Source organism: Chiloscyllium plagiosum, unplaced genomic scaffold (assembly GCF_037043375.1).
Source record: "Chiloscyllium plagiosum isolate Xiang-an unplaced genomic scaffold, Cpla_swu_hap1 HiC_scaffold_25, whole genome shotgun sequence".
Taxonomy (NCBI): Eukaryota; Metazoa; Chordata; class Chondrichthyes; order Orectolobiformes; family Hemiscylliidae; genus Chiloscyllium; species Chiloscyllium plagiosum.
This window is the reverse complement of record NW_028270163.1, coordinates 25047883-25060015: the sequence shown is the minus strand read 5'-3', so window position 1 is coordinate 25060015 and position 12133 is coordinate 25047883. Positions and strand designations below refer to the sequence as shown.

Here is a 12133-nt window from a genome sequence, read left to right as displayed (position 1 = left end):
TTGGAAAGGATTCAGAGGAGATTTACTAGGATGTTGCCTGGTATGGAAGTTCTTACAAGGAAAGGCTGAAGGAACTGAGGCTGTTTTCTTTGGAGAGAAGAGGGTTAAGAGGTGATTTAATCGAGACGTATAAGATAATCACAGGGTTAGATAAGGTGGACAGTGAGATCCTTTTTCCTTTGATGGTGAAGGCTAACATGAGGGGACATATTGAGGGGTGATAGATTTAGGACAGATATTAGGGGTAGTTTCTTTACGCAGAGAGTATTAAGGGCATAGAATGGCCTGCCTCAATAGTAGTAGACTTGCCAATGTTAAGGGCATTTAAATGGGCATTGGACATACATATGGATAATAATGGAATGGTGTGGGTTAGATGGGCATCAGATTAATTTTGCAGGTCAGTGCAACATCGAGTTTAAGAGGGCCTGTACTGGGTTGTAAAGTTCTATGTTCTATGGTTGATTCCTGGGATGAAGACGTTCTCTTGGGCAGAGCTTTCAGAAAACTGGAACAATGCTGGAATTTTTACTCTCTAGTCATTTGTCTATGTGTCTATCTGGTGCAGCCACATGAATAAAAGCGTTTGGCATAGCCTTCAAGTATTCAGGTGCAGCAGGAGGTGAAGAAGGTAAATGGTATATTGCTCTTTGTAGCAAGAGGATTTGAATACAGAAGCAGGGGTATCTTGCTACACTTGCACAGGGCCTTGGTGAGACCACATCTGGAATAATAGTGCAGTTTCCGTCTCCTTAACTAAGGAAGGATATTCTGACTTTGGTGGGAGCGTAATACAGGTTTACCAGACTGATTCCTAAGATGGCAGGACTGACATGTGAAGAGTTAGAACTATATAGACTAAAGTTTTGAAGAATGATAGGGCATCTCATAGTTATTCTAACAGGATTAGGCAGAGTAAATGTAGGAAGCATGTCCCAGATGACCAGCAAGTCCAGAACCACGGGTCACAGTCTAAGGACACATGGGAAGCCATTTAGGACTAAGGAATTTCTTCACCAGAAAGTGATGAACCTGAGGAATTCTCTGCCACAAAATGTGGGTGGAGCCAAAACGTTGAATGTTTTCAAGAAGGAGTTGATATAGTTCTTAGGGTTAAAGGGATTAAAGAGGGTATCGAGTTGGATGATCAGCCATGATCATATCAAATGGTGGAGAAGGCTCGTAGGGCCAAATGACCTACTTCTGTTCTTATTTTTCTATATTTAAAGTTGAAGTATTCTCTCCTTCCCCTGCAGGCTCAGCAGCAGCTACTTTAATTGTGGTTCAGAGAAATAGGTCACCTTCCGCACCATATGTCAATGCAACGTCGATTGACTGATACCAGTAAAATCAGGCCTGTGGTCCTGTTCTCCCCTCGCACAGAAACTGCTTTGAGACTTGATGGTGGGACTTGTTTGATTCCTGCAAAATACAATCAAAACATTCGATACTTCTGTCTTGGGATGGTTTTTCAGTAAGACCCAATCTATTGCTCTTTCCACTCTCTGACATCCCAAGATCAAGTCATTGAAGAGAATGTCATTCATAGAAAATTGCTCACTGGCTCCACAGAGTTGGAAAAAAATTGAAATGTGTTCCCTCAGACAAAACGCTTGGGCACTCTTGTTTTAGGGGAAACGAGAGCAAGTAATCAATGATGACCCATGACCTATTCAAAGTGAAGGGTTCTCAGATACATCCAACCAATCTCCTTTTCCTCTTCCTGGGGACCCTGTCAAATACTAGTTAGCAAGAACTGTGGCCTCATATCAGTGGAGTTGTGGTTGATGTAGCAGACCATCACAAATTTCCAGATGTGCTCCAATGAGTACCAAAGGACTCTCCTGAGTAGTCCAGGCAGTAGAACCATTGAGAAGTGTAGAAAATTGTGAGGGGCATGGATAGGGTGGATAGTTAGAGTCTTTCTTCCAAGGTGGAAATGTCAAATACTAGGGGGCATAAGTTTAAAGTGAGGGGCAAGTTTTAAGGAGATGTGCAAGGTAAGTTTTTTTTAACAGAGTGTAGTAGGTACTTGAATGCATTGCCAGGTGGATAGTAGAAACAGGTATGATAGCAAAGTTTAGGAGGCATTTAGATACACAAATGAATGGAAAATAGAGGGACCACGTGCATTCAGACGGGATTAGTTCATAATGGCATCATGGTCACCACAGACATGGTGGACCAAAGGGCCTGATCCTGTGTTGCACTGTTTTATATTCTATGTTTTATATTTCAGAATGTTTCTGTTAGCTGAGTGGCTGAGGGATCATTAGCAACATGTAGAAAGGCAGCTCTTGTCACCAAACAGGCAGCCTCAGGTTTTTCATAGTGGCTTGAAATTACAGGTAGGACTGACTGGATAAGGATTCAAACTTTGTAACCATTGCTAAATTTACAGGCATTGATTAATGTGATGCTGTTTGTATGGCTGTGCACTAAATGCACATGCAAAGAGTCGTCTCATTTGTGGGTGAGATGCATCTGCCCTCTAATATGTGGACACAGACCTATATTCATTCACCAGATTAGTTCCTGGGATGTGTGTGGGATTGTGTAAATGGACCTGTACTCTACAGAGTTTAGAAGAATGAGAGGTTGATGACATTGAAGCATTCTGGAGAGGCTTGACAGGGTACAGGCTAAGCGGTTGATTTTCCTGGCTGTGGAAAAGCCTCAGGATAAGGGATTGATTATTTAGGACTGAGATGAGGAGAAATTTCTTCACTCAAAAGAGTTAAAGGAATTGTTTGGAATTCTCTATACCAGAGATTTAAGGCTGAGAGATACAGACTTTTGATCCTCTCAGGGAATCCAGGAAGTTTGGAGCAGTGTTGAAAATGGAAATTGGGGCAAAAGATTGGCCATTATTCTACCGAATGTTGGGTCAAGCTCAAGGATTTGTTTGGTCTTAATCCTGTTTCTTCTATTCTTATTTGGAATTGATGGATCTCGACACCATTGAGAATACTGCTAGATTTAATTTTAAAAATTGGGAGAGGGTGAACACTTGTGCAGCTGAATCCATGTTTAGCTAAGAGTGTTTAAGAGAAGGGGTTAACAGGGTTCAATGAGATCAAAAATGACAAGGTATAAACCACATCAGCATTGGACATTGTTTAATGTCATGATCTGTTGAATTCTGTACCGCTTACTTGCGAATTTATCTCATTAATCTTTTTTGTGCCCTCTCAAGTAACTTCATATCCTTCCTAAACTCTAGTTGTGGCCTAACAAGACAGGTTCATCTTTATAAAGGTTTGATCTACAAGCCTTTGGGGGTTTCACAGTGGCTCAGCAGTTAGCACTGCTGCCTCACAGCGCCAGAGACCCAGGTTTGATTCCAGCCTCTGGTGACTGTGTGGAGTTTGCACCTTCTCCCTACATCTGCATGGGTTTCCGTTGGGTGTTCCAGTTTCCTCCCACAGTCCAGGTTAGGTGGATTCGCTGTGCTAAATTGTCCATAGTGTCAAGGGATGTGCAGGCTAGATGAATTAGCCATGGGAGATGAAGGGTTACAGAAGAGGGGAATGGCCTGAGTGGGATGCTCTTCAGAGGGTCGGTGTGGACTTAGTCATAGAGTCATAGAGTCATACAGTCATACAGATGTACAGCACAGAAACAGACCCTTCGGTCCAACCCGTCCATGCCGACCAGATATTCCAACCCAATCTAGTCCCACCTGGCCCATATCCCTCCAAACCCTTTCTATTCATAAACCCATCCAAATGCCTCTTAAATGTTCCAATTGTACCAGCCTCCACCTCTTCCTCTGGCAATTCATTCCATACATGTACCACCATCTGTATGAAAAAGTTGCCCCATGGGTCTCTTTTATATCTTTCCCCTCTTACCCTAAACCTATGCCCTTTAGTTTTGGACTTCCTGACCCCAGGGAAAAGACTTTGCTTATTAACACTATCCATGCCCATCATAATTTTGTAAACCTCTATAAGATCACCTCTCAGCCTCCGACGCTCCAGGGAAAACAGCCCCAGCCTGTTCAGCCTCTCCTTGTAGCTCAAATCCTCCAACACTGGCAATATCCTTGTAAATCTTTTCTGAACCCTCTCAAGTTTCACAACATCGTTCCGATAGGAAGGAGACCAGAATTGCACTCAATATTCCAACAGTGGCCTAAACAATGTCCTGTACAGCCGCAACATGACCTCCCAACTCCTGTACTCAATATTCTGACTAATAAAGGAAAGCATACCAAAGGCTTTATTCACTATCCTATCTACCTGCAACTCCACTTTTAAGGAACTATGAACCTGCACTCCAAGGTCTCTTTGTTCAGCCACATGCCCTGGGACCTTACCATTAAGTGTATAAGTCCTGCTAAGATTTGCTTTCCCAAAATGCAGCACCTCGCATTTGTCTGAATTAAACTCCATCTGCCACTTCTCAGCCCATTGGCCCTTCTGGTCAAGATCCTGTTGTAATCTGAGGTAATCCTCTTTGCTGTCCACTACACCTCCAATTTTGGTGTCATCTGCAAACTTACTAACTGTACCTCTTATGCTCGTACCCAAATCATTTATGTAAACGACAAAGAGTAGAGGACCCAGTACCGATCCTTGTGGCACTCCACTGGTCACAGGCCTCCAGTCTGAAATACAACCCTCCACCACCACCCTCTGTCTTCTACATTCAAGCCAGGCCTGTATCCAAATGGCTAGTTCTCCATGTATTCCGTGAGATCTAACCTCATTATTCAGTCTCCTATGGGGAACGTTGTCGAATGCCTCACTGAAGTCCATATAGATCACATCTACCACTCTGCCCTCATCAATCCTCTTTGTTATTTCCTCAAAAAACTCAATCATGTTTGTGAGACATGATTTCCTACACACAAAGCCATGTTGACTATCCGTAATCAGTCCTTGCCTTTCCAAATACATGTACATCCTGTCCCTCAGGATTCCCTCCAACAACGTGCCCAGCACCAATGTCAGGCTCACTGGATATAATTCCCTGGCTTGTCCTTACCACCCTTCTTAAACAGTGCACCACGTTAGCCAACCTCCAGTCTTCCAGCACCTCACCTGTGACTATCGATGATACAAATATCTCAGCAAGAGGCACAGCAATCACTTCTCTAGCCTCCCACAGAGTTTTCGGGTTCACCTGATCAGGTCCTGGGGATTTATCCACCTTTAGCCTTCAAGACACCCAGAACTTCCTCCTCTGTATGGACATTTTGCAAGATGTCACCATCTATTTCCCTACAGTGTATATCTTCCATATCCTTTTCCACAGTAAATATTGATGCAAAATACTTATTTAGTATCTCCCCCATCTCCTGCGGCTCCACACAAAGGCCGCCTTGCTGATCTCTGAGGGGCCTTATTCTCTCCCTAGTTACCCTTTTGTCTTTAATGCATTTGTAAAAACTCTTTGGATTCTCCTTAATTCCATTTGCCAAAGCTATCTCATGTCCCCTTTTTGCCCTCCTGATTTCTCTCTTGAGTATACTCCGACTTCCTTTATATACTCTTGTAAGGATTCACTCGATCTATCCTGTCTATACCTTACATATGCTTCTTTCTTTTTCTTAACCAAACCCTCAATTTCTTTAGTCATCCAGCATTCCCTATACCTACCAGCCTTCCCTTAAACAGTGGCACCACGTTAGCCAACCTCCAGTCTTCCAGCACCTCACCTGTGACTAGCGATGATACAAATATCTCAGCAAGAAAAATATTTCACCCTAACAGGAATATACTTTCTCTGAATTCTTGTTATCTTATTTCTGAAGGCTTCCCATTTTCCAGCTGTCCATTTACCTGCAAACATCTGCCCCCAATCAGCTTTCGAAAGTTCTTGCCTAATACCGTCAAAATTGGCCTTTCTCCAATTTATAACTTCAACTTTTAGATCTGGTCTATCATTTTCCATCATTATTTTAAATCTAATAGAATTATGTTCACTGGTCCCAAAGTACTCCCCCCCGACACCTCAGCAACCTGCCCTGCCTTATTTCCCAAGAGTAGGTCAAGCTTTGCACCTTCTCTAGTAGGTACATCCACATACTGAATCAGAAACATTTCTTGTACACACTTAACAAATTCCTCTTCATCTAAATCCTTAACACTATGGCAGTCCCAGTCTATGTTTGGAAAGTTAAAATCCCCTACCATAACCACCCTATTATTCTTACAGATAGCTGAGATCTCCTTCCAAGTTTGTTTCTCAATTTCCCTCTGACTATTAGGGGGCCTATAATATGATCCCTTTAAGGTTATCATCCCTTTTTTATTTCTCAGTTCCACCCAAAGAATGTCCCTGGATATATTTCCGGGAATATCCTCCCTCAGCACAGCTGTAATGCTATCCCTTATCAAAAATGCCACTCCCCCTCCTCTCTTGCCTCTCTTTCTATCCTTCCTGTAGCATTCGTATCCTGGAACATTAAGCTGCCAGTCCTGTCCATCCCTGAGCCATGTTTCTGTAATTGCTATGATATCCCAGTCCTGTGTTCCTAACCATGCCCTGAGTTCATCTTTCTTCCCTGTTAGGCCCCTTGCATTGAAATAAATGCAGTTTAATTTATTAGTCCTACCTCGTCCCTGCCTGCCCTGACTGTTTGACTCACTTCTGTTCTCAACTGTACCAATCTCAGATTGATCTCTTCCCTCACTATCTCACTATGTCCCACCACACACCCCTGCCACCTCCTCCTCCCCCCCCACCCTCCCAACAGCCCCTCCTGAGCAGCTCGAGCAAATCTCCCTACCAGTTTTTTAGTCCCCTTCCAATTTAGGTGCTATCCGTCCTTCTTGTACAGGTCACTTCTACCCCAAAAGAGATTCCATTGATCCGAAAATGTGAATCCTTCTCCCATCCACCAACTCCTCAGCCATGCATTCATCTGCTCTATCCTCCTATTCCTGCCCTTACTAGCTCGTAGCACTGGGAGTAATCCAGATATTACTACTCTCAAGGACCTCCTTTTTAAATTTCTGCCTAATTCTCTGTAATCTCCCTTCATACTCTCAACCTTTTCCCTTCCTATGTCATTGGTTCCAATGTGGACAATGACCTCTTGCTGGCCCCTCTCTCCCATGAGAACATTCTGCACGCTCTCTGAGACATCCTTGATCCTGGCACCAGGGAAGCAACACACCATTCTGCTTTTTTGCTGCTGGCCACAGAAATGTCTGTCTGTACCTCGGACTACAGAATCCCCTAACACAATTGATCTCTTGGACCTCAAAGTACCCCTCGTTGCATTAGAGCCAGTCTCAATACCAGAAACTTGGCTGTCGTGCTATGTTCCCCTGAGAATCCATCACCCCCTACATTTTCCAAAACAGCATACCTGTTTGAAATGGGTATATCGATTAAAGACTCCTGCACTAGCTGCCTACCTCTCTTACTTTTCCTGGAGTTAACCCATCTATGTGACTGTATCTGAGACTTTCCCCCCCTTCCTATAACTGCCGTCCATCACATACTGTTGCTATTGCAAATTCCTCATTGCTTCTAACTGTCTCTCCAGCCGATCCATTCGATCTGATAAGATTCGCAGCCAGCAGCATTTATGGCAGATATAATCTGCAGTAACCCTTAAACTCTCTTTAAACTCCCACATCTGACAAGAAGTACTTATCACTCTATTAAAGGCCATTTTTGCTCCTTCGCAATCTACAGACCCAGAAAATAGCACCATCTTATTCCTCTACAAACACTGCCTCAGGTTAAGTTAATAGTTATGGCTTATATTTTAAGTTTAATCAAGAGACATAGCTCCAAAAACATATAATCAAGAAAGAACCCACTCTACTCACTACTGCAGATTCTCTGTAGGCCACACTTAAAACAACGATTAACTTATCTGATTCTGTGTTGTGAACTTCACCCAACAGTTCCTCCAAGATCAGTTGTGAATTTCACTATTTGTTAATTTTCCCAGATGCACTCCAATATCCAGCGATACATGAATTCAAACTTCAAAGGCAGTAACTTACTGGTTCTCTCCCTCTCTCTCCTGCACTGATCTCACCATGTACTTCCTTTGTCTGTTCTTCTCCCTTTTAAAACTGCTGTTGTTTTGATTTTTTATTTCCAAAGTCCCAAAACAATGCAACAGCATATAAAACAGTAATTGCTCCTCCTGGAATTCGAGGAAATCACCTCCAGCACCTAAAATATCTCAAAAAAGGAGCAGCTATTGCAGCCAGAAATTTTTCCCATCCTCCATCTTGGATTACCTAGCCTGCTCCTACACTGTGTGGATTCTATGATACATTGCCTCTCTATGTACCATCACCTCCCACTTATCTATTAATTCTCTCTGCCACTTGCCCATTTTACTCATCATGTGCTGCTAATTGGTATCATCCCCACTATCTGTCACACCTCCAAGCTTGATATTATTGTCACATTTGGAAAGCTTACTTTATTCTAATAGTCAAATCATAAAAAGTATTCCTCACAATGAATCTTGGAGAATACTGTTATCTACCGTCTTAGTCTGAAAAGTAATTACTTATCACGACTGACTGCTTAGTGTCCTTAAACCATTTTTAAAATTCAAACTGACAGGACTCTGTTATTTCTTTCTCTTTCACTATTTCCACGTTACATGAGGCCACCACAGTGCTGGTTAATCACTCCTTTATATCATCCATCATGACTTGGCAGATGGTTTCTACACCTGAAAAATGGATACTGTTTCCTGAAAGCCTCAACTTGTTAACGCGCCTTCAAATGTGGTTCTTTGACAAACACATTCTTAAAATCCAATTAGACAATATTCATTGCATTCCCATCAACTTTCTCAATTCAACAAAAAAGTAAATTAGGTTTTTAAAGCATAAGTCACTTTTTTTAAAATCAATGCAATTGCTCCTTAATTAATTCAAACCTCTCTAAAACAAGTGATTGGTTTTCCCTCATTATTATTTCTATTATTTACCTGCCACTGACATCAACCTGACTGACCTATAGTTATCAGGAATGTCTGTACCTGTACACACTCTCTTGAATAATGGTGTCCCTTTTGGCACTCGTTAATTTTCTGGTCCTTTCCTGGTACTTGTTGAACGTTGGAAGAGTATGGCAGGCATCAGTGCTATCTCCAACTGCACTTTCCTTGTCAATCAAATCATCCAGACCAGTGAGTTCTCTGCTCGAGCGTAGCCAGCCTATCCAGTAATGTTGTCAATGTATTTTCATCCCATCCATTTTATTTATCATCTCCTCTACTATTTATATTTTGTCAGCATCCTCTACCTTAGTAAACACCAATACAAATTTTTCAATAAGTATTTCAGCCTTATCCAGTGACTCCAAACATATATTACATTCATGGTCTGAATGGTCCTCAAGCTACCTCTTATCATCCACATACAATTTATATACCAGTACAAACAATCAAGGTGACTTTTTCAACTGCCATTCTATTCTCATGTTCTCCACATGCTGTTCCTATGTTACCTTTCACTTCCTCTCTTGATGTGTTACAATTTGGCTTGGTTCATGCTTAAGAATTCACCACACAAGAATCACGCATCACCTTCTTGCTTCAATATGTACTTTGACATCTTGCCGTCTCAACTGCTTTGCTCCTCTTACTCTTTTGACCTGTCTCTCTCTGAATTTACTACGTTCTATTCTTTGAAGTTCAATCTTAGTATTGGCATCATACCCATCAAAAAGGTTGGTGCTGTTGTTCTCTAGCTTACAGAGGCTGAATGGCAACTGTATGACATATCCCACCCCCAGACAATAATCTCACTACCAAACATCAAGGTCCTGTAACAGGACTGTCAATGACCTTGTATCTTCTGAAGATCTTTCTACTGCCTGCAGCTTCATAGTTCTCCAAGCCTGGACAGTTTGCTTCTGAAGAGCCACTGACAAGACCCCTCAGACTAACAAATTGTTTCACCTGGTACTGTCCCACTGAACTTATTTCATCCTATCTCCATTCCATATTTTTCTCTCCCTGTGCACTCTGTTCTGACCTCATCCACGACTCTTTCAATGCCTTACCTCACTTCAACATTTAGTAATTTCCTGGCTATAACTGCTTCCTCTTCACTATGGATGTCCAGTCCCTCCATTCCCACCAGGACAATCTCGGAGCTCTCCACTTCTTCCTCAAAACAGAGGCTCAGCTAAGCTCCATCCAGCACAATACTCCTCTGCCTATCTGAAGCTATTCTCACTTTAACAAATTCTCTTTCGACTCCACTCAAGCCTCAAACTAAAAGCTGCTGTAATGGAAACCCACATGGGTCTCAGTTATGCCTGCCTTTTTGTGGAATACATGGACTATTCATTACTGTACTCCTTTTCAAGTCATCTTGCTCATCTCTTTTTCTAGTTCATTGAAAACAATGTAAGTGCCAACTCCTGGTCTCACTAAAATGCAAAATGTTATTAGCTTTGATTCCCATTTTGATCCTTCCCTCACCATCAACTGTTCAATCTCTGCCACTCCTTTCCCTTTTTTGATTTCTCTATTAAAATTTCTTGAGATACCCTATTTACTACAAATCGACAGATTCTCACATTTACCTCAAGGGTACTTCCTCACACCTTACTTCCTGTAAAGACTCCATTCCATTCCCCCGGGTTTCTCCTCTCTCATATCCATTCCTATTTCTTTTACACCATCGCTTCCAACACATCATTTCTTTTCCTCATCTGAGAACTCTCACCCAGTATGGTTGACAGGGACCCCAATTGTCCAATCTACTGCACACATCTCTGCTCTCACTGCTTCTTCTCCCTCTAAAAGCATTGGTAGTGTTTCCCTTCTCCTCACTTTCTACTCCACCAACTTCTGTATTCAATAGATCATTTTCTGCCATTTTTCCAGCTCTAGAATAATCACCAAAAACATCACACTCTGCCGTCCCCTTTCAGCATTCGACAGTGAACATTTCTTCCATAAAACCTCCGATGTTCCAGGGAAAACAGCCCCAGCCTTTTCAGCCTCTCTCTATAGCTCAAACCCTCCAACCCTGGCAACATCCTTTCTTTTCTGAAACCTTTTAAGTTTCACAACATCCTTCCGATTGGAAGATCAGAATTGCACACAGTATTCCAAAACTGTCCTGACCAATGTCCTGTACAGCTGCAACATGACCTCCCAACTTCTACATTCAATGCACTGACCAGTAAAGGCAAGCATACCAAACATCTTCTTCACTATCCTATCTACCTGCACATCACTTTCCTTCTCATTGTCCAAGGCCCAAACACAACTTTCAAGTGAAAAGGGAATTTACTGGTATTTCTTTCAAATCCTGGATTAACCACTCACCGTTCCTTGTTGGAAAGTTTCCAGGCTGCACCAAAAAAATTTTTTTTCTTAAAAATCACCAATTGATCCACTACAATTAATCTCTAGTTCCATTTTAACCTGGCTAGATCCCATCTCATCCCATTTAAGTTAGTCCTCTTCAAATTCTACTTAAATTACCCCTTGCTCTCTCTACTTTACTGATCCAAGTCACATGATACAATAATCAGTCTCAAACAAGAACTAGTCACTTGTTACCCATCACCAGATTCCGCAAGGTCTCCTTCTTGATTAAACCAAGAGCATACTGGTCAAGGAAGTTCTCCTAAACACTTTACAAGTTCCTCCAATTCTTTTCCCTTTATGCTTATATTATCGCAAACAAAATGTGAATAATTAAAGCTCTCCAGTGTCACCCCTTTCTAGTACTTTTGGATTTCTGTGATTTCCTGCAGATTTTGTTCCCCTAACCATCTCTCACTATTTGTCACCACACTGAAAAACTCCAGAAGCCTTTTCATACCCTTTTTGCTTCTCAACTCCAGTTAAATGGATTCTTGCCTTCTCAATGGCATCCTTCCTTTTGATGTAATTTAGAATGAGCCCCCTCATCCTATCTTTCTTTTCTCCTTCTGGCTTTTCTGAACACTGTTTCTGTGAGCATTAAGTACACAGTCTTCACTGTTGTGTCATGGAGTTAACCACACGGACAAACACAAAATGGAGAACTACAGGTCCATAACACGTGATGAAAGTTTTGTGAAAGTGTTTTGACTGAGTCATAAACCTCATTCAGAATCCTAATCTTTTCTGATCATTTATTTTTGAAACGTTAATGTAGGAATTTAGTTAAAAAAGGAAAGGTTAGAAAGA

General features: G+C 41.9%; 1 protein-coding gene across 1 annotated transcript in view; it reads right to left on the bottom strand.

Annotated features, from left to right (window-relative positions):
• Positions 1 to 12133, bottom strand: part of LOC122562075 (protein HEATR9-like) — a 60972-nt gene that overhangs the window by 44623 nt on the left and 4216 nt on the right. The window contains 1 exon segment of the mRNA XM_088000522.1: positions 1302 to 1422. The gene's annotated coding sequence lies outside the window, so the exon portion shown is untranslated.